Raw genomic sequence first — 19,743 nt, forward strand, 5'->3', positions numbered from 1 at the left:
TTTTCAACTCCTTTGTGCAGTAGCTTCTGTTACCTTACAAGCTGTTTGTGTGCTATTAATGCCACATACATTTTTGCGATGAATGAATGTTTTTATACAATGTTTATTCTTTCTTAACTTATAAGTCCCTGGATATAAGTTTTCATGACAAATGAGAACATGCTCAAATGACACAAAAGCAGGATTTTCTTTAAAATGTATTTGCACACATTTCTTTACATTTTAGTATCAGCAAGTAGGTGATTGATTACAGGACTGTTTTAGGTGGTTTATTTTCCCATGTGCAAATTTAGAGTTATTAATTGTAATGTATTTAAGGGTCATAGAAGAGAAGGGGAGAACCTCAGCTGCATAAGCCAATAATATCTGTGGAAGCTGCAGGCTCGAGTTGCTCTTGCAGCTCTGGTGTCTGTGATGGCTCCTGTTTCAGGAGTCAAGAATAACAGTCTCCAATTTAAAACGTATGGGAAATTTTGAAGTTCTCTGGCCACAACTCATTGTTTAAAAAGTAAAAATAAGAATAAAAATTTGAAATTCCAGAAGCCTCAATGTTCTTGCTGCCAACACAGGGACTTCTGCTCTTGAGGAGGTGGTGGCTGCAGGAGAGAAAAGGAGAGGAGCTGCAGGAGTGGTTGCTTCTTTGCCAGTGATGCTGTGTGCAGCACCCAGCTTGGATGTGGCAGTACCTGTGAAGCTGGGTGTTAGTCATGCTTTCAAACTGCAGCTCCCTCCACATCGGTAAAGCATGAAACCTACAGACTCTTCCTTGGTGGGCTTCATCATCAGTGGAGATTAATAAGATTTACACCAGGCTGCTCTCTTATTTTGACCTTGTTTGCTTTCTTTCTGAGAAGTGGAAAGCAAATTGGCCCCAACTCAGTACAGCATGCACTGGCCTTGCATAAATCCCCCCCAGTTCCCCGACCCATGGATGCTGGATACAGTGAGCTGAGTCACTGTGCTCAGCAGAGCTGATACTTTCTACAGAGACAACTGACTTCATCACAGGTCTGAGTCCCAGTGTGTTCTTACGTGATAGGTGTCCAGGTCTGTGTCTGTCCTAGCAGTTTATTTCTTAATACATTAGTGGCATAACTCTGTGTAAATAAACAAAGCCTCAGTTTCCTGGGAAAAATGATGCTTACATAGCACTTACAGTTCTCAAAGAACTTCTGTTCAATCTCCACACTAATGTGGTTTCACAAGAAGACTGAGATTATTTTATTGCCCCAGGATGCCAGGAAATTTTCATTTGACTTCCTCAGATCTTTAGGATAAAAGTGGGACAGTAAAGAAAAGAATTCCCTTTGCTGTCTTAGATTTCTGTTCTTCAGGAAAATATGTTATGTTTTCTAAGATCTGATATTCTGTAGTTTATTTTTAACTTAGTGACAGTATTATTTTACCTTTTTTTTTTTTTTCCACAGAGGAATATCTTGCCCTCTGCTGCTTCCTGCTCCCGGTCTTTTTAATAGGCTTCTCTTTTTGTGCAGAGTATAGATAATGCTTTTCACACTTCATTGGTTTTAGTCATTATCTATTTCCTGGCTCTGTGGAAAACAAAGGAGTTGATGGCTCCCAAAATGTAGATAAATATGGCTATCATTAATAAGCAGTCAAATAATCAAGACAAGAATGCCACTTTGCTGGAGGCATGTGGACAATTTGGTGTTGGTGAAAATGTTATGCCATAGCATGCTGTTAGCTAATAAGAGGTGTTATCATGGTGAAGAAGCACACATCTTTGAAAAACAAAATCCCAAAGCACACAAAACAAATCTAGACTGGCATTTTAACCCACTGTTTTATTTCAAGACCAAATCCTTCCAAAAGGTTTCTTCTCCTCTTCAGTCAAAACAACTTCAAATAGGACAGAGAGGGCTAGGCACACCTGATTGCAGCCAGATTTGTCTCAGCATCACCAGAGCATTGATGGTCTATTCTGTGGGAATAAGAGGGAGTGGAGAACTGCCTTTCTCATGCCTCTTCCTGCACCTCCATCTACCCAGAGGATGCTCCTTTCTATCATAAGGAGCAGAGGCAGCAGGTGCACAAAGCATCTCAAGCATTTCCATGAGAAGGGTGAGGAAAGCATGGTGGGGCATCATTTGTCAGCTCAGGCCATTTTAAGGTAATCTTTTATTGCTGATGTGATGTAGTCTTGGAGAAACTGCCTGCCAGGCTCAACAATGTAAGTTCAGAAAAAAAAAATCACACCATTAAAACAGGCTGTGTATTTTGTAGGTGGCTTGGGACAAAGGACAAGATACTGAACTTCAAAAAAGTGTTTGAAGTTTTGATATAGATTACAGTGATCTGGGATATTACTTTTAGAATCCTTACAGTTTACCACAATTTTAAAACACCCTTTTATTTTCTTCTGCTAAGCTGCACTAATACAAAGTTATTGTCTCAAGAGTCCTAACTCATGTCAGCAGTCATTGGTGCAAGTCATCACTGAGAAATGCACAGAAGCAATGGGAATGCGGTTAGCAGAAGTCGTCATGACTCTTCCTAACTTGCTTCTGAGTTAAGATCTATTGGCCATTGTCCCCATCAGGCCTGAAGTTAGCTCGGTGAGAAGCAATTCCAACAGTCTTGCTCACGGTCTCCAGACCAAGGCTTTCAATTTAATACAGCCAAAAGGACTTGCAGGTCACTTTCTTTTACAAAAACACAGTTTTGTTGACTTAAACATTTTCCTGCAGCCATGCTTTGCTCCTGTGTGGTCACCTACTTTGTGTCACAGCCGCAACCAGAACAAATGATGAATAGCTTGGAAGAGAAATGCTCTGTTGCCTGCGATGTTCTGGAGCTTCTCCATGTGGCTCCTGTGATAGCAGGGAGAGGCAGCCAAAATTTCTGCGATACAAACCTGTCTTCCTTGTTGCATTTTCCTTTCACTTCAAACGTCTATATCTGTTAAGACAGATAGTAAGACACTGATCTGATGTCTGGTCTTTTGCTAAGACGTGACAGCAAGATTTTGGCTCAGAGGAATGGAATAGGACAGTCTTTATGTATCATTCACATTTTTTCTTCAATTATCTTGTTTGGATTTTGTTTTTCTCCATTTTTTACCGCCTCTTTTCTTGAAATGTCTGGTGGATTAATTACAGACAAAAACTGAACTATAATACTAAAAATTCTGTCTCTGTTTTCACAAGCCTTTTGATGACTAAGTTGCACATGAAATGAAAATCCCAACTTTTACTATCATAACAACGGATCTGATCCATGTCAGGCACTAACTCTTTCAGATTTGATTCCTCCAAACACCCCTCATTTGAGTACAGAAATGTCTGGGTCATCTCCTGTCTCCATCCAGATTTAGTAGCAGTGTGCTGCAGTGGGATCTCACTGTAATACTGAGCCTTCCTGAACATACTCTGTTCTAGTGATTTCACTGAAATCTCATTATAAGTTATTTTCATTTCTCCCTTTCTAAGAAAAGTTAGCAGTGTATTTATTTGGTATTGCTGAAGGGGCTCTACACAAAAATCTTTGGCAGTAAGACTGATAGACCCTAACATATTACTTACCAAACTCTTTAAAGATAACATTACTTTTCAAAGGAATAGCCTTCTTCCACACAGCATCTTTTGCCCAGCCATCTCGTTATACAAACAAGTCCGTGGCTTTGAAATGGAAATAATTTCTTCTAAATAGCCACATCAGGATTTCCATGGGCCCCATAAGATCCTTATGAGGGAGTTGAGCTCAGCATCTTGTCTTTCTCAAGTACCGACTTATGCTCTGATCTGGGTTTGCTTCCTTATTTTAGATTTTTGTCTACTTGTTTGGTTTTTTCTTAAACAATGAGAAGACCCAAAGCATTTCACTGTAAAATTGTAAGAGGTATAAAGTAGGTACAGTAAAAAGCAGAGAAAAATCTTCTCCTAATGCTATCAGTTAACTATTTGGTACTTGAACTGCTTGGTACTTGAAAAAAATATCATTGAATTTTGTGATCTTAAGGTGACAGACAAAAGATCTCTCCTACACCAGATGAACTTCCATCAGAGGAGGCTAAAGCCTTGCTCAGGTTATGGTATTAAGTATTACATCGCTTTCTCAAGTTAACGTTTGTTCAGACATATGTTCTTTTCTTTCAAATCTTGTCAGACTTCTTATTCCGTTTTTATAAGACAGCCTTGACTCTGCACTAAACCATGCCACTAACACGTTACCTAATCTAACTGGCACATTGTAAAATTTTACACATGCGCTCATCCAGATAATTACACAATTAATTTTCACTTAGTACAGCTGAAACGGGGATAATGAAATTTCCACTGGTGTACTGTTACGTCCGGGGGTTAGGGGTCAGTTTCCTGTTTGGATAAGGGTGAGTTTAAAGAGGATTTCTGACAGTCTCCTTACTTCAGCTGAGTCTAAAAACACTGCAATGGAATTTCAATTTACAGCTAAGTTCAATGGAAGGAGCAGATGTTGGGAGTGTGCCACCGCCATTCTGGGAGTGCTTTCTATGCAGGTGTAGTCCAAAGTCCATATCCTCACTCCCATTCTTTATATGAACACCGTGATAAACTGACGTGATATGAATTTCTGTACTGGTCTGTAGATGCTCAAAACTTTGCAGAATTATCCCCAACCTGAGCCATTGTGGAAAGTTTTACTTCTTTGTATTTATTTATTTATTTGTTTGTTTGCATCTTCAAAGAAGTCTTCTACATAGACCACGAAGAACACTGGGGGAGCTCTTCCCCAGGCCCGTGTGATGTGGAATTCCACACAATAAAACAGAAAGAACTGTGGCAAACTCCCACACCTTTGACAAGATCTCTGTTTTGGCACCAAGACATGCAGGTGCCAAACCTTCCATGTAAACCCAAGGCCAAATGGAGTGTGATTGCAGGGCTAGAGCTCTCTTGGACCAGCCTGTCCTTGATCCGCAGTGATACACTGGACCACTTTTTCTGACCCAAGTTGGAAAGCCACAGGGCTGCAGCTGTTCCCTCTAGCAGGGTGCCCATAGTGCATCAGCAGAGGAGGTTCTGGCCAGGCTGGAGTAACTGACCCTGCTTTGGTGCCAACCTAGTCCTTCTGCCTCAGAGTTGAATGAAGGCAATGCCAACATCTCCATTGATGTCATAGGCTAAAGGATTAGTTCCTCAGATCAGAACATATTGTCAGCTAGCAATAGAGACTGTGTCAGAGCGCATCTCTTGCAAACAACATCATCTTATGATACATATTTCTGTGGTGCTACTGGGCCTTGATCAGAGGCTGGGAATTCACCATCCTAAAACAATGTGGAACAGAAGAGACAAATGTCTGCATTGTCAATAATTTTGTTTATTTCTTCTTTCTCCTGTTCAGCTTCTTTTATACTTTTTATAGTATACAGATGAGAAAGTATTAGCACTTGTTATCATTGACCTTGTTTCTCCATTCTCTCCTTTCATTCTCTTTTAATCTCTCTCAAGTTTTTCTAAACTCATCTAGAAGTCCTGCTTTATTTAAAACTTCAGGTTTCATGCTGTTTTCCTCTATTTTGGTCTCTTTGATGCCTTAAACATACTTCGCATGTTTTTAAGGCATCAAAGTGTCTTAAATTATATGCTCTCTTTCCTCAAGTAGCTAAAGATGTGACTAATAAAATCTCTCCTCTGTAGACCACACCTTATGTTATCAGTGCCCTGAGATCAGCTTCAGACACCTGGAGCAGCAGATGGATGCACTACATAACCCTCACCGTCAGGGTCTATGCATTTACAAAGAAAGGAGGAAACACCCCAACACAGATATTTCAAAAGAATAACAATTCCGTTTTACTGATCCGTAGGGAAAAAAAAAAACACATGAATTCAGTTTGCTAAAGGTCCTTAAGCAGTCTTTGCACCTCCTCTCAACATCAAGGGTTATCCTGACAGCAAAGGGCATGTCTAGGTTTTACAAAGGAAAGAGATGATATACTGTGCTGCAGACATTGCTGTTAGCTGGCATTTTTGTCTCAGAAGTCAAAGCACCCAAGGGACAGCCATCTGCATGACATTAATTGTGTGACATCACATATGCATCTGTACCTTCAAACAATGGCAATACAATTTATTATTACAAGTTCAGTGTTATTATTAAACTTGGTTGTATTACTACCTCAGAAAGCACATATTGTATTTCTAGTGGAGTGAATGTAAAAAATGCGCCATGGGTAAAAAATGTGTGCACTAAGGAAGAATACAAAAATACTTTTTCACTTTGAAATTTGACTGGCTGTAGTAACACCACCACCTTTGTTACAACAATTATCTTCAAGAAATAGAGTTGTTTTGGTTTGTTGGCATTAAAAATAGTATTTGGTGGTTTTTTTTTCAGGAAATATAGTAATATCAAACTCAAATTATACAAGACTAAATCATTAATATACTTTTGATAGTATTGTTTTTTTCTTCCCTATTTAGCAACATCTTTCCTATTCTCATTAGGCATTTTTTAAAATGCAGTAGTGGCAGTGACCATATATGACTGTAGAAAACTGCAGAGCTGACTGCAGCAGTTTTTGTATTGAATGCAGGGTGTGAGTGAGCCCCTCCAGCTGCCACTGCTCAGCAACACAGTGGGATTGTCCCTGTGTGAGCAGGGGTGCTCTCCATGGAAAGGCAGCCAAAAGAATCATGGAATCATAGGATGGTTTGAGTTGGAAGGGACCTGTAAGATCATCTAGTTTCAACCCCCTGCTATAGGCAGGGACACCTCCCTCTAGACCAGGTTGCTCAAAGCCTCATCCAGCCTGGCCTTGAGTGCCTCCAACGAGGGGGCATCCACAACCTCTCTGGACAACCTGTTCCAGTGTCTCACCACCCTCACAGTAAAGAATTCCTTCCTAATATCTAGCCTAAATCTACCCTCTTCCAGTTTAAAGCCATTTCTTTTCATCCTGTTGCTGCATGCCCTTATAAAAAGTCTTGGCTTTCCTGTAGGACCTGTACACCTTCTATTTGAGTTTCAGAGTCACTGTCATCTCTTCATAAATGTTCAGTTTGATAAACAGTATTTTGGCTTACTATTTAACAAGTTTGCTTGTATAATTGCTCTCTTCAAACTGATGCAAAGTAGAGGGTCATTTCCATTTAATTTAATTTACAATGCTTGCCCAGCCATCTCTCTTGCCTCCTATTTTCTGTTCCATGGAACGCAAATAGACGCACAGTCACCTTCTTAGTTTAAAACACTGAGTTAATAGAGAAAGATAGGTTGGACTGAGAGTGAACTGTTCCCTCTCAGGACAAGTAGCTAAAACAAGGAGACAATTGTCCTCTGGAGTCTACTATCAATTAAAACAAGCGTCCCAAACAGTTATTCCCACAAGTAGCTAAACATAGATGGCTGACTTCCAGTGAGAAGTATCCCACTGTTATGAGCCCATTGTTTTTATTTAAATCTTATCTTCTGAGTTTTACTAGCTTCTCCCCATGGTGCAGGCAGGCAGGCAGGCTCCTCAAAGCCTCTGCAGAGATTTTGTCTGCATTCCCACTTCAGCAAATGATCTTTTGTTTAAAGCTGCCACACCACACACATTGTTTTAAAAGGCAAAATGGGCTACTGCTTTTCTACCATTTGTGCAGCAGGTATCCCATCCTTCTGAGGACTCTACCATTTCTTGCTTTCAGGACAGAGGTCCTATGCACAGCTGCAGGTTAATGGTATCTGTAACAAATTGCCATCTATTTTAACAGGTGCTCCTCCTGTTGCTCTTCTCCTCCAGAGTCCTTTGCCTCTATCAGCCTGTTAGAATATGTGATGGTGAAGGTACAACCTCTTGCTAGGCAGGATGTGCAGTGGATACAATTTTTTTGATCACAGTAAAAAGAGTGGTTGCACATTTACTGAGACTGCTTCACTCACCACAAATTGCCTGTGTTTGTTTATGTCTCCCTTTTTGGTTAAAAATACATCTTTCTTATTTCTTTTCTCTCGCTTGCCCAGATTTTTAAGTCTGTTATTTCTGGCATTCTGATGTCTCCTCATTTCTCTCTAGTTCCCCACTCCCTCTTTTTTTTTTTTTTTTTTTTTTTTTTGAGGAGCTGGAGGTGCTTTCCTCTTCTCCGTTTAGCCTGGCAGCCCTGGAGCAGGTCTATGTGTAAAATTCTCTGAAGTATTATTGATGACATCGATGTTGGCAGCTTCATTTACCTCCCAAAGCCTAGGAGAAGCTTTGACTTGCTTTCTGGTATTTTTAAGAAACCAGTTAGGTAACAAAATTCACATTTACTGTATGCAGGCAGTTATGGATTATATTGTTGCATTTAGCCAGTGTCTGCCATGAAAGGGTAGAACAAATCTTGTTCTCTGATGGGGTGTCATTGCAAGAGATATCTGTGCTCTTCAGATCTGTGATTTTCTGCAGCAGGAAGTAAGAGAGAAAACATCACTCTAGGACTCCACAAAAATCTCAGCCTCCGATGCAAAACAGCGTATCTCCCTGCAACGTCAAGAATAATGATGGGATTATTGCCCTTCCCCTTAGTGCATTATCCAGTGCTGTTCAATTCTTAGTGCTTCAAGTGCTTAAAATACAGAAGAGGGGAGATTTACATTGGATAAAAGGAAGGAGTTGTTTATGATGAGGGTAGTGAGGCACTGGAACAGATTGCTCAGATGTGTGGTGGCCGCCCTGTCCCTGGAAACACTCAAGGTCAGGCTGGACAGAGCTCTGAGCAACCTGATTTAGCTATAGGTGTCCCTGACAAGATCTTTAATGGTCACTTTGAACTCAAACAATTCTATGGTTCTATGTCTGTATTTTTATTTTTCTGTGTGCTTTCTGACATACTAGTCTGAGGAATGACAACAATGTATTTTTGATATTGTGGTGGATCTTTCCCCTCCTTTACTTAAACAAATTTCTGTTAGGAGGAGAAGAAAACAATACATTTCTGTCCTCCCTCTACAAGCAAAGCTTCCACTATGCACATCTCAACTTCACTCATAGCTTTGGTTATATCCTGACAGCTGGATGAAGATATTTATTTTTTTTTTAGGAATTTTGGCTGAACAGAACACTGGTATCCTTGTGTGCTGTTGTCTACAGGAGGTGCTTTCATTACACTGAGCATCTTGAGGACATGTCGGTGGGATCCTTGGCACCCACACATCCCTGATCCAGACTGAACTCTAAGGAGCACAGAGCTGCTGTACTCCATGCTCAGGAAAGCCAGATAGGCTGGCTACAAAGGCTACAGATGTACCATGGGTCAACAAAGCTCCTGGAAAAGAGCATCACTGAGTGATATAATGGGAACATTGAACCACCACCAGCCCACTGAGATCAGTGCTGCAGACAACTGGAGGAGGGTGATGGGACTGAGGGCAAAGTCTCACTGATGCAAGTTCTGCTCTCACAAGTGTTGTATTCTTTTCTAGACTTTCCCTTTTGGGTAGCATCAGAGACAGTCTGCTGGCTCTGACGGACCTTTGGTCTCGTGCAGTACAGCTAACTGATGTTCTCAAAAGAATGGGACAAATAATATCCTGCTATGGTGCTTCGAGATATATCCATACATTTTTTATTCTACTTTTGGGCATAAGCTTTCCATTTAAAACAGTAACAGATCCAAAAATGAGTATACTTTGAACAGGCAACTGCAAGTTTCCTCCTGCTGCAGAGAAAGTGTATTGGGGAGAAAAAAATGCAAGATAATCAGAATAGTTGTTCTTGAAAGATGCAAATATTTTTCTGAACCATAATTTGATTTTCATGTCCCAACTTGGTCAGTTAATGTTTGTTATAAGAATGTAGGACTTTTATTCCAAATTAACACCTTTAGCAGTACTTAGTGAGAAAAACTGCTCATTATACCCAAGTAATTTACAAACAATATTATTATATGAAAAAAAACCAAGTTAATGTAATCTGGCATTTATGACTTCCACACAACATCAGCTGCTAAAGTAAGAAAACAACAAAAATACCCTTTATATTTGGAAAAAAACCTAAAACTAATAAGCATGTTCCTAATATTAAAATCAAGTCAGAGATTCTATTCACTTTCATTATGTATAATTTATGACACTTGGATGTAGTTTAATAAGGTCATAAAAATGCCAGTTGTGGTATCTCATAATACTTTTTATAAACTGGTTTTACAGTCTACCCTTTGTTCCAAAGTTCAAAGTGACAATTGAAATGCACAGGTTGCCCAGGGGTTCAGACTTTTTGCTGGAAGTACTGACTGGTGAATACCTTAATTTCTAATATATCTATTTTTTTTTTTCAAAATCTTGGTAATTGTGGGGAACATTCCTTTCCTCCAGATGTGCCAAAGCTGATATTTTTCAATTTAAAGAAAAATATCAAGAATTCGGTAAAAGGAACACATTTTATTGCTGTACACTTTTTTTTTTTTTTTTAGATGAAATGAGAACTGTGCAACATTTATTCCTTAGCAGGTCAAAGTCAAACAATACTTCTAAGTGCTGTTACAATAGTGGCATTATATTGTCCCTTGTCAGCTTTCAATTACTTCATCCACCTAGCTGATCACTGACTTATTTCCTGGCTTAGGTAAATAGGGCTTTTGGTGCACTTCCCTTAAGTCATTTCAGAGAAGATAAATTAAATAATGATTGCAATTTAATATTGTGATAGTGCTAAAATATTTCCTTCAAGCTTCAAGTTTGACCACAAGTTTCCAATAATATACTTTTTTCACTTGCTCGCTCAAACCTGAGGTTTTATTAAATTCTACAGCTGCAGTCAGTATTTATGTTTTCATCTAGCAAATTGGACATTTTAAATAATAAAGAGCATGAAGTTATATATAAAAACAGATAACACTTGCAATTCATTTAAGGTGGAAACTTTATTTAAAATTAATCAAATTCCGCACAATATGGCACAGAGGCCCAAATTCTTAGCTCGTTATATTGGAGTAAATCTGGGGAAAATCCATTGACTTCACTGCCATTACTCCAGGATCTCAGCCAAATATTCAGACCTCAGCTGGGCATGTATTCCTGAAGGATGTGGTACTCGGTGTGCACCAGGCCTCCAGTGTTCATATGTTGGTCCCTATGGGGGTACGTCCCCCTGATTTCCAACAGATGAGTAAACTTTCACAGAATCACAGAATCCTAAGGATTAGAAGAGACCTCTGAAGATCATCTAATCCATCTGTCTTCTAAAGTAGGTTTTCTACATGAGGCTGCACAGGAAAGCATCCAGGTGGGTCTTGAGTATCTCCAGAGAAGGAGTTTTATATACCCTCTCTGGGCAGCCTGTTCCAGTGCTCTGCCACCCTTACAGTAAAGAAGTTTTTCCTCAGGTTCAGAGGGAACTTCCAGTTTTGCATTTTGTGCCCAGTACCACTTGTTCTGTCTCTAGGCTGCACCAAAAAGAGCTGTGCCCCACCCAACTTGACTCATGCCTTTTAGATAGTTACAAGCATTGATAAGATTCCCTCTTAGTCCTCTCTTCTCCAACTCCAAACTGTCTTGGTTGACTGGGAATCAAAGTCCAGGTGGCCCATTGTTACAATTAGAGCAGTATTTGTGAAGTTCTCAGTCCTACAGGTTTTGTGGTTGGTCTCCTGCAGGGCTGAGAGAGGATGGAACAGGAGGTAATAGCCTGGAGCACAGCTGCAGAGACAAGTACAGGAACAATACTTTTCCCTACAGATAGGCACAGTCCTCATTTCACTTTGACCTTGCCCTTTGACGGTTCACCTGTATGTTCCCTTTAGGAGAACAAACTAATAAACAAAAGAGTATATAGTGTGTGCTCTCTGCAGATAAATGAGACGTGGGATCCTCATTTTTCACTTTAAAATACCTGTTCCCATCCACCGTTATTTATACCTTTTCCTGCCATGTGTACAGTGAAGCATGTTACTGCTACTTTAGAGGAGCAGAGGTCTGCATATAGTATGTCTCCACATGAAGGAGCTGTTTGAGGGATGAGAATAGACCCATGTTGAGAAATTCCTCCTGCTTCCCTTCTACTAGCTCTCCAGCATCCTTTTGCCGTTATGATAGCTGTGCTTGCTGCTTTGGCTCCATGTCATAGTTTCCGTCAGCTTTGTTTCAGATGTCAGCAATAGTTTTTCCAAGAGGGGAATATCCAAAAAGACCTTTCAAGACAGTGCCCAAAAGGAATACCTAAGCACAGATACGGTGGATAAACTAGCTCAGATGGAGAACAGAAATTTGTTGTAGAAGAAATTCATGAAATTTCTAGGGAGACATATTATGATCAATCATATTCTTTAGTAATACTTAAGGATGAAGAATCATCCCTACACGGTGGCACTGTGCAAGCTCAGCAGTGGGCTCTCCCTGCTATTAGTAGCCTGCAGTGTTCATGGACGGGTCAGAGGTGGACAAGAAAAGGGTTTTGGGCAGTGGTGGAGCAGCAGCAGCTTGGATTTGGCAGATTGAGCTAGGAAAGAGCACAAAGCACTACTTAGGCTTTCCACTTTCAGGCATCTTGTTTCTTTTTCCTATGAAGGCATCTGTGCTGTACTTTCCCACCGGGAAATTCACCCTAGAGGTGAATTTGGCAATTTGAACACAAAGCCTTTCAGTTTTGTCCATAGGTCTATAGGCAATTTTAGAAGTGGAGAAAATAAATAAATAAATAAATAAATAAATAAATAAATAATGGAAAAAATAATAATAAAAAAAAGAACTTATCCTGGGAAAATAACACCAACAACTTTCAGCTGATCTGATTTTTATTTCTTCCCACTGTCCTGCAGGAAATTCTGACCTCATGTTTATTTTCCTTTCTTTAAGATGCTAACTTGAAAAACAAAAGGAAAAGGAATCCCATTTGGAGCCAAGCTGAAGCCACACAGGAACAACTCAGCAATACATAATGCAAAGGATTCCAGTAGATTTGCAAGCAGGAGGATAAAATAAGACAGAAAATAGTAGAGAAAATTCTAGTATTTCCATAGATATTGATCTTTTATTCATGCTACTGCAGGAATAATAATGTAAGTTAAGATTTAAGTTGTGGGGCCAATCTCATCCCTGGTATATTGTAAGCATCTAACAGTTAGAAGAAATTTTGCGACTATTTCCATGTATAATATTCAGAGCATACAATGGAAGCACCATGTATGAAGGAGGACTTCACTAGATGGAGCCTTGGGCTGACTGAACGATAGCAGAGGAGGAGAGCTAGATATTGCCTTTGTGAGCACAGCCACCGTCTCTGGGGTGGAAAGTTCAGGTCCGCCTCCCTGCGCTCTCCTCCAGAGCTTTGGGAATGCTGTGTTCTGCACAGGGGTCAGGATGCCTGCAGAGAAGTAGCAGTGGTAGCAGGGAAGCCAAGACAGTAGACTTCCTCTCCCTAAGAAAACAGAATTACATTTGTGGGTATGGGAGTTGGCAGTTACTCCAAGGAAAGGCGTCTCCCTCTTCTTGACTCTGGCAAGTCAAGTCATCCTCTTGGGCAGACAGATGGCATGGCCTAACCCTACAGGTAATGAGCACCATTTTAGTCTGTAGATCGCATTCACATTATTTATTCTATGTGAAAATATATATATATATTCCTAAACTGTGAGAGAAAGAAGAAAGGCAGCTGGACTCCTGGGCTGATTTTCATCCATCAGACAAACAAAGAGCTATGCATTTGTAAACTACCTCTGTACTATCATTTCCAGGAAGTCTTTTGGGAAGATTGAGCATTTTGCAGCCAAAGACCCATGATCAGCAAAGCATCTGGGCTCCTAACTCCTCATTTAAAAGTCTGAATTCCAACTGAAATCAGTGGGGAGTTTAAACAGGAGTTGGGAGATTCAATCCTCTGCTGAGTTCTGGCCCCCAATATCAGTGCACTGCTTAACTCATAAACTATATTTACAATTTTTGCTCATATTCATCCACTGACACATTTCAGGTGCTTTTAGATGCTTCTAATAGTGTGCCGTAAATCACCGTAAAGAACTGGGATACAATTTTTAGAGTTCAAATGGGAATACTCAATAGATGTGACTGTTTGCAGGATCAGGACCTATTTTCCAGAACAGGTGCTTAAATGAAATGATGAAGTCATTATAGTTGAGGAACTTAATGCAGAGAAATAGCTCACATTACTCTAGTACCTATAGGGCTCTGGCATAAATGCCTAAATTAAAAATTTGAGAACTTATTAGGTAGGAGGATTAGATTTGGCATTTCAATTGGAGAGCATTCTGCGGATGTGGGGAAAAAAATAACTTCTTTTTTTTTGTATATATATGGAAGAATTTTTTACCACCTGGAAAAGTTGCATGGTTTTGACATCACTTCCAGGTTTTTTTTCTGCTTTTGAATTTGCTCCCTTTCTATGCCACAAGCCTCCTTAGTGCTATGAAAATCAGTTTGCCATTGGAACATGCATATGTTCAGGAAAGTACAAAATGTCTGTCAGAAAGGCAGTACAGTGCACTCTTTGTGGTCAGAGTGTGGGAAACTCCATTTAGCTCATTTTCATGACAGAAGCACTGAACCACATTAACACAGAAGGAAGATGTAGAAAATGTTTAATGGTACTGCAACGCTTTGTTTATTCTTAGCTAAGCCTACACGACTTCCAAATGAGCCCACTATGCAATGTGACTACATAAGGCTAACTGCTGGGTACATTAAGCAAAATACTCTCTCTTAGATGCTTGTTTAAGTCATCATTTCTGACCATTTATCAGACTTAATGTGCTACAGCAGACTGCAGGTCACAATGTGTCATTTCCAAAAGAACTTTGACTTTTCCCTTTCCAGGGTCAGGAACCGGTAATGTTTAGCTGAAACCACCGCACTGCACTTCATAGCTTCCAGTGGATCCACTGAGGCTTTGGAGAGCTGCTCTTGCTAGACCAGAGTGCTGGCTCCAGGTATTGAGTACTAAAATTTGAAGATACTGTCTAAGTGCATACAGACAGCTCAGTTTCAATCTAGCTGCAGAATATCCCACTTCATTTTTGAGATCAGGAAAGATACAGGATGACTGATTTCCCAAAATGGTAGTGGGATATCTCTTAGAGAAAAATGCCAAAAACAAACACTCCCACTTGGCAAAGGTTATTTGTATGGAATTCAAGAAAAACTGTATATTTTGGGGTACAATTTTTAATATGCCACATGAGTATTTCTTCTATTCCTTAGTTCCAGGTAAAACAATAGGGCTATTTATCTAATGAGTTCTGCAGTTAAGTGAATTATTTGCAGCAAAAAATGTGCTTGATGCCTTTACTCTCCTTTTAATCTAGAAAATATGTGGAATTTTTAGATCTATGTGCTTTTTCAGGTTAGTCTCATGTTGATGGAGATGTGACAAAGATAAAATATAGGTAAACAGATGCTTTCTGTTGCCTTCTATTTCCTCTTTATATGCTGAGCTGTAGTCTGTTCTCAGCTACATTTGTGGCTCCAAAATAGACAAATTAAGAGGAGTGGCTATATTAAAAACATAAATCAGGGACTTTTGGTATGCTCCGAGTATCATGCCATATTCTTTTCCTATGTATCAATCCCTTATTCACATCCTACATGGATTCATAAATATTTTAGGTGAAGATGGCACCACTGCATCTGGTGCACTGTCTGGCACTTCTCATTTTGAGATTCTGCTTTTAGCTAATAGTTTTACCAGACTTCAGCCATTCAGGAATGATTCTGTTTTGTTCTCAAATATCTCCTTGCTATTTAATAGATCTTTGGAAAAGTTTCAGGTGGGTGTTTCTAAGACATTTGAGGAGAATATTTTGCTTTATGTGGGCTAAAAAAATTCTTCAAATAGTTCACGGACAAGCAGTGAATATTTGTGCACTGAGGAAGAAGCCCAAGATCTACATTAGAGTAGTGCCTTTCAGCAGTCCTGAGACAATCCACCTCAAGTGCGGGATGACTTAGGTATCTCCTCGTTCATCCTGCTGAGCAGGATCCTCCATGCTTTATGAAGGTGGAGAGAGGAGCTGGGGTGCAGAGTGGAAAGTGGGGAGAACTTCACGCTACAGGTTCTGGAAAAATAGGTTCATCCTTGTTTCTCACTCCTTGAGTTGCAAAATGAGAGACTGACACAAAGAAGTGCTTAAGAAGGAAGGAATATTCTAATATTCTGTCCCTTATGCAAGGTAGTCTGTCTTAAAGAAGTCCTAGGAAACTGTCTACAGAAGTTGTGGAAATGAACAAGTACTGTTAGGCAAATCTGTCGCAAAGTGGGGTAGGAATCCTGTCAGAAAATAGTACACAAACACATAAAGACCACTTCATTCCATCATATGTTCAAGGGCAAGACAATGCTGTCTGAGAATTTTGGCTTCCACATCCTCTAAAAATTGCTTTGCTTTTTGTTTTACTAATATTTTTCTAGTACAAGTTAGTAATTAAATGGTAATTAAATAACAACCATGATGTAATTCTACAGGTCCAAGAGGTTTTTCAGATTTATGAAGACCCTGACTTGTGAGAAATTTAAAAAAAAAAAAAAAACAGAAATTATTGGGATCATTTACTTCCTTTTTGAACATTCATTAACCTTAAAAGTGTACTTTTCAAAGGGAGGAAAATGACATGAGGATATTCTCTGTGGAATTTTCTAGGCTTAAAAGCTACCTTCTATCTCACAGGATTTTCAGAAACAAAAATAGCAATTTTGGAAGAAAAAGCTTTAACAACCGTTAGCAAATTACATTTAAGTGTCTTGCTAAAAAACTGGGTTTCCCACCCATGAAGGAAAAAAACTGGGGTGAGGAAGGAAATTAGGCAGTAAAGAAAAAGAAAGATCCAATTAATCTCCCAAGTAGAAACAGGACATAATGAAAAATGCCAGTTAACGCCTACCAGTTCTTCTTCCCTCCCTGCAAGAATAATAAACACAGTCAAAGAGAGGTTTATTTTCTTTTTATTTTTAATTAAATATTTTCTATTGACACAGAAGACTTATATTTTCTCAAAAGAGAACTCATTGATAAGTTCTGGCAATTTAATATTGCTTTAGTGTCCGAAGAGTATGGGCCACCTCACGGAGCGAGTGCTTGTGAGACTGCTGAGTAACAAGAGCCTACACTCAACAACTAGCCAGCTGCTAGAGGCAGGATAAGCAGCAAGGAAAGGCTGGGCATGGCACGAGTTAGAAAAGCTGTACTGAGTGCTCAGTTTCTTCCTCTCATTGACCTCCTAGCAAAAGATCTTTCTGGCTCCAAAAGATCTCAGTATTATTTTTAATGCTGACTACTTTCCATGAGGTAGAAGGGGGACATGAAGTGAAAACTTACAAAGGCATGAAGGAGTTCTCCAAGTTCAAAGTAGTCTGAGACATTTGCAAAGGTCAGAAGTGTTCACGTACTTCTAGTCATACCACTTAACACTCGGGTGCCACAAGCTGTTATCCCTGCTGGCTGAGAGAGTCGTAGCACTCCTGTAAGGTCAGTGTGATTTGTTCATTCCCAATTTCCACACTCATGAGGAGCATTATTACTATGGCTGACTATTCGTGGTGGAGTTCCGAGATCTCTTTCATCCACCAGGACAAAAATATTTTTAAAATTCTCTACTATTCTTTATCTGAGCATCTTTTTCTAGGAGACAAATCATTTTTTATTATTTCTATTACCTTATTAAAAATTATCCCAGACATGCCAGCTGCTGGAACATAATTTAAAAGTAAAAATGCCATATGAAAAATAAATAAAATAGAAAATCCAGCATAAATCAATCTGCCTGTTTACATGAGGGATTTTATTTTAATTTCTCTCCTCTCATTCAAAAAAAAAAAAAAAAAAAGGACGCTGCTTTTTCCTCAAACTTTCAACAACTGAAAAAAAAACAAAAAAGCCACAATTTGGCAGGGAACAGGACTGTAAAAGTTCAGCCATATAGGTGAAAGTTTTGGAAAGTTATGAGCAAATGAAAACAGGGGCTTAGAATGGAAATGCATAGGCATCCCTAATTACAGCTGTTGGTAGCTCTCCAGCTTTATTGCAAACGACATATGTTTTTTCTACTTAAAGTCCTAATCCCGTTAGTAGATGTGTCAGCGTGGAGCCCTGCAGCTGCAGAGTGTTCCCTGAAGTTGGAGGGACGTCTCAAGAGCGGGGAAGTCTCCGCTGTGCTCCTGATGCGTAGACATCAGCTGTGGATGGCTGCGAGGGAACATAGAGAGTGGAACAGAAAACTGAATGGTGCTAATGTCTGATGTGATGATTGGAATTCCAGTGGCATAAAAGCAGTCAAAGCTGAACGTGGAAGCAGTTAATTAATCCCGTGGGTTTAGGATCAGGGCGTTGGTGAGGGCTTGAGGTCATACATAACGTATTCAGTGTATTAATAAAAGATGAAGATTGAATAATAAACCACCCAAGCTGTGCAGTAATCCCACAAGAAAGTATTATCTGAGGCATCTTACTGAAATAAGTTTTACTGAGGAAGATGGGTTACAGTCTGAACTATGTGTTCACCAGCTATTGTTAAAGTCGGTGTGACGTCACTGAGGGACGGAAACTTCCAGTTATGTTTCTGGTCATGTAATTTCCAGTATACATGCAAGAGTCATGCTTTGAAGTGATTGCAACATCGTTAATGTGGGTCCAGTAAATCTGGGACTTTTGTGGGAAATACACTGTAGTGAGGGCTGTTGGGCAATAAGGGCAGATAAGGCTGGATAAGGTAATATCTTGGTTCTAATTTACAGGAAACCTCATCTGTCCTAAAGATTATTCAACCAACATTTTAATATTAAAAAAAAAAAAAAAAGTGTGTTAGAAAACATCTCTGAAGTTAAGCTATGGTCCCAGTGACTCAGAAGTGCAGAAACCCTGAGCCCAGCTTTGAGAAGAAGAAAGGAAAGGGCTCTGCCCTCTGTGGGGCTGCCTGCCTGCTGGGCCCAGTGCTGGGCTGAAAGGAACCTGTGGGTAGTGGACAAAATTACTTCCTGCGCTGCTGAAAAGTTGTATTCAAAGACAGAAAGTGAAGGATTTTTTCTCACCCTCAGGATTTGCTGTGGGCTACCAAAGCAAGCAAACAAGCACTTTCTCATTTTCTTGTTTGATAGCACTGAGAAGTAATCTGCAAGTTTGCGATTACCCCTGTTTTTGGCCAAAATCAATAGCAGGTGGGTTCTTTCAGGCTGTGCCTCATTTTTGTGTTTGTACAACATCAACACCTTTAATCTTGTTAATCATGGCAGGGAAAACGTTCGTTCACTGCAGCCTCTTTATACAGCCAGCTTGGGTTGAACAAACATTAATTAGTTAATATTTGTGTAACACTTTAAAAACGTAAAGCGCTATGTAAGTACTAAGGATTATTATTTTTGAGACCCAAGCAAGAATTTAGTGGGCTGCACTCAGAAGAGTTACTACAATAAAATTGCTAGAATTATGGTTTAGAAAAATAATGTGGCGTGTAAACTAAATAGGATTTAAAAATGAAATAAAATCAAGCTGTCTGCTTGCATCCAAAACGCCACAAAAACGGCTTGAGCAACATTTCCAAAGAAATTTACAGAGTATGAATTTTATTCCAGTACTCACTCTGCATTTTAAGAATGATTGCTAATAATTTTAGAAACACTCTGGGAAGTGTGTATTTGGAAGAGGACTACTGTATAATTGCCAGTAAGTTGTGTATTCCCGCATGTGTTAATGATTTTTTTTAGTAAGAATATTCTGAGAACACTATGAACTTTTATATATCTTAGTAATGAAACAAAAACATGTTTTCTGGTGCCAAATTTCTATTAAATCATTCCTTAGTAAGGAAAACCAAAGCTCCATCTCACTACAGTAAGCAAGA

This window comes from Lagopus leucura, unplaced genomic scaffold, assembly GCF_019238085.1.
Source record: "Lagopus leucura isolate 7727_CA_CO unplaced genomic scaffold, USGS_WTPT01 Super-Scaffold_73, whole genome shotgun sequence".
NCBI classification, from domain to species: Eukaryota; Metazoa; Chordata; class Aves; order Galliformes; family Phasianidae; genus Lagopus; species Lagopus leucura.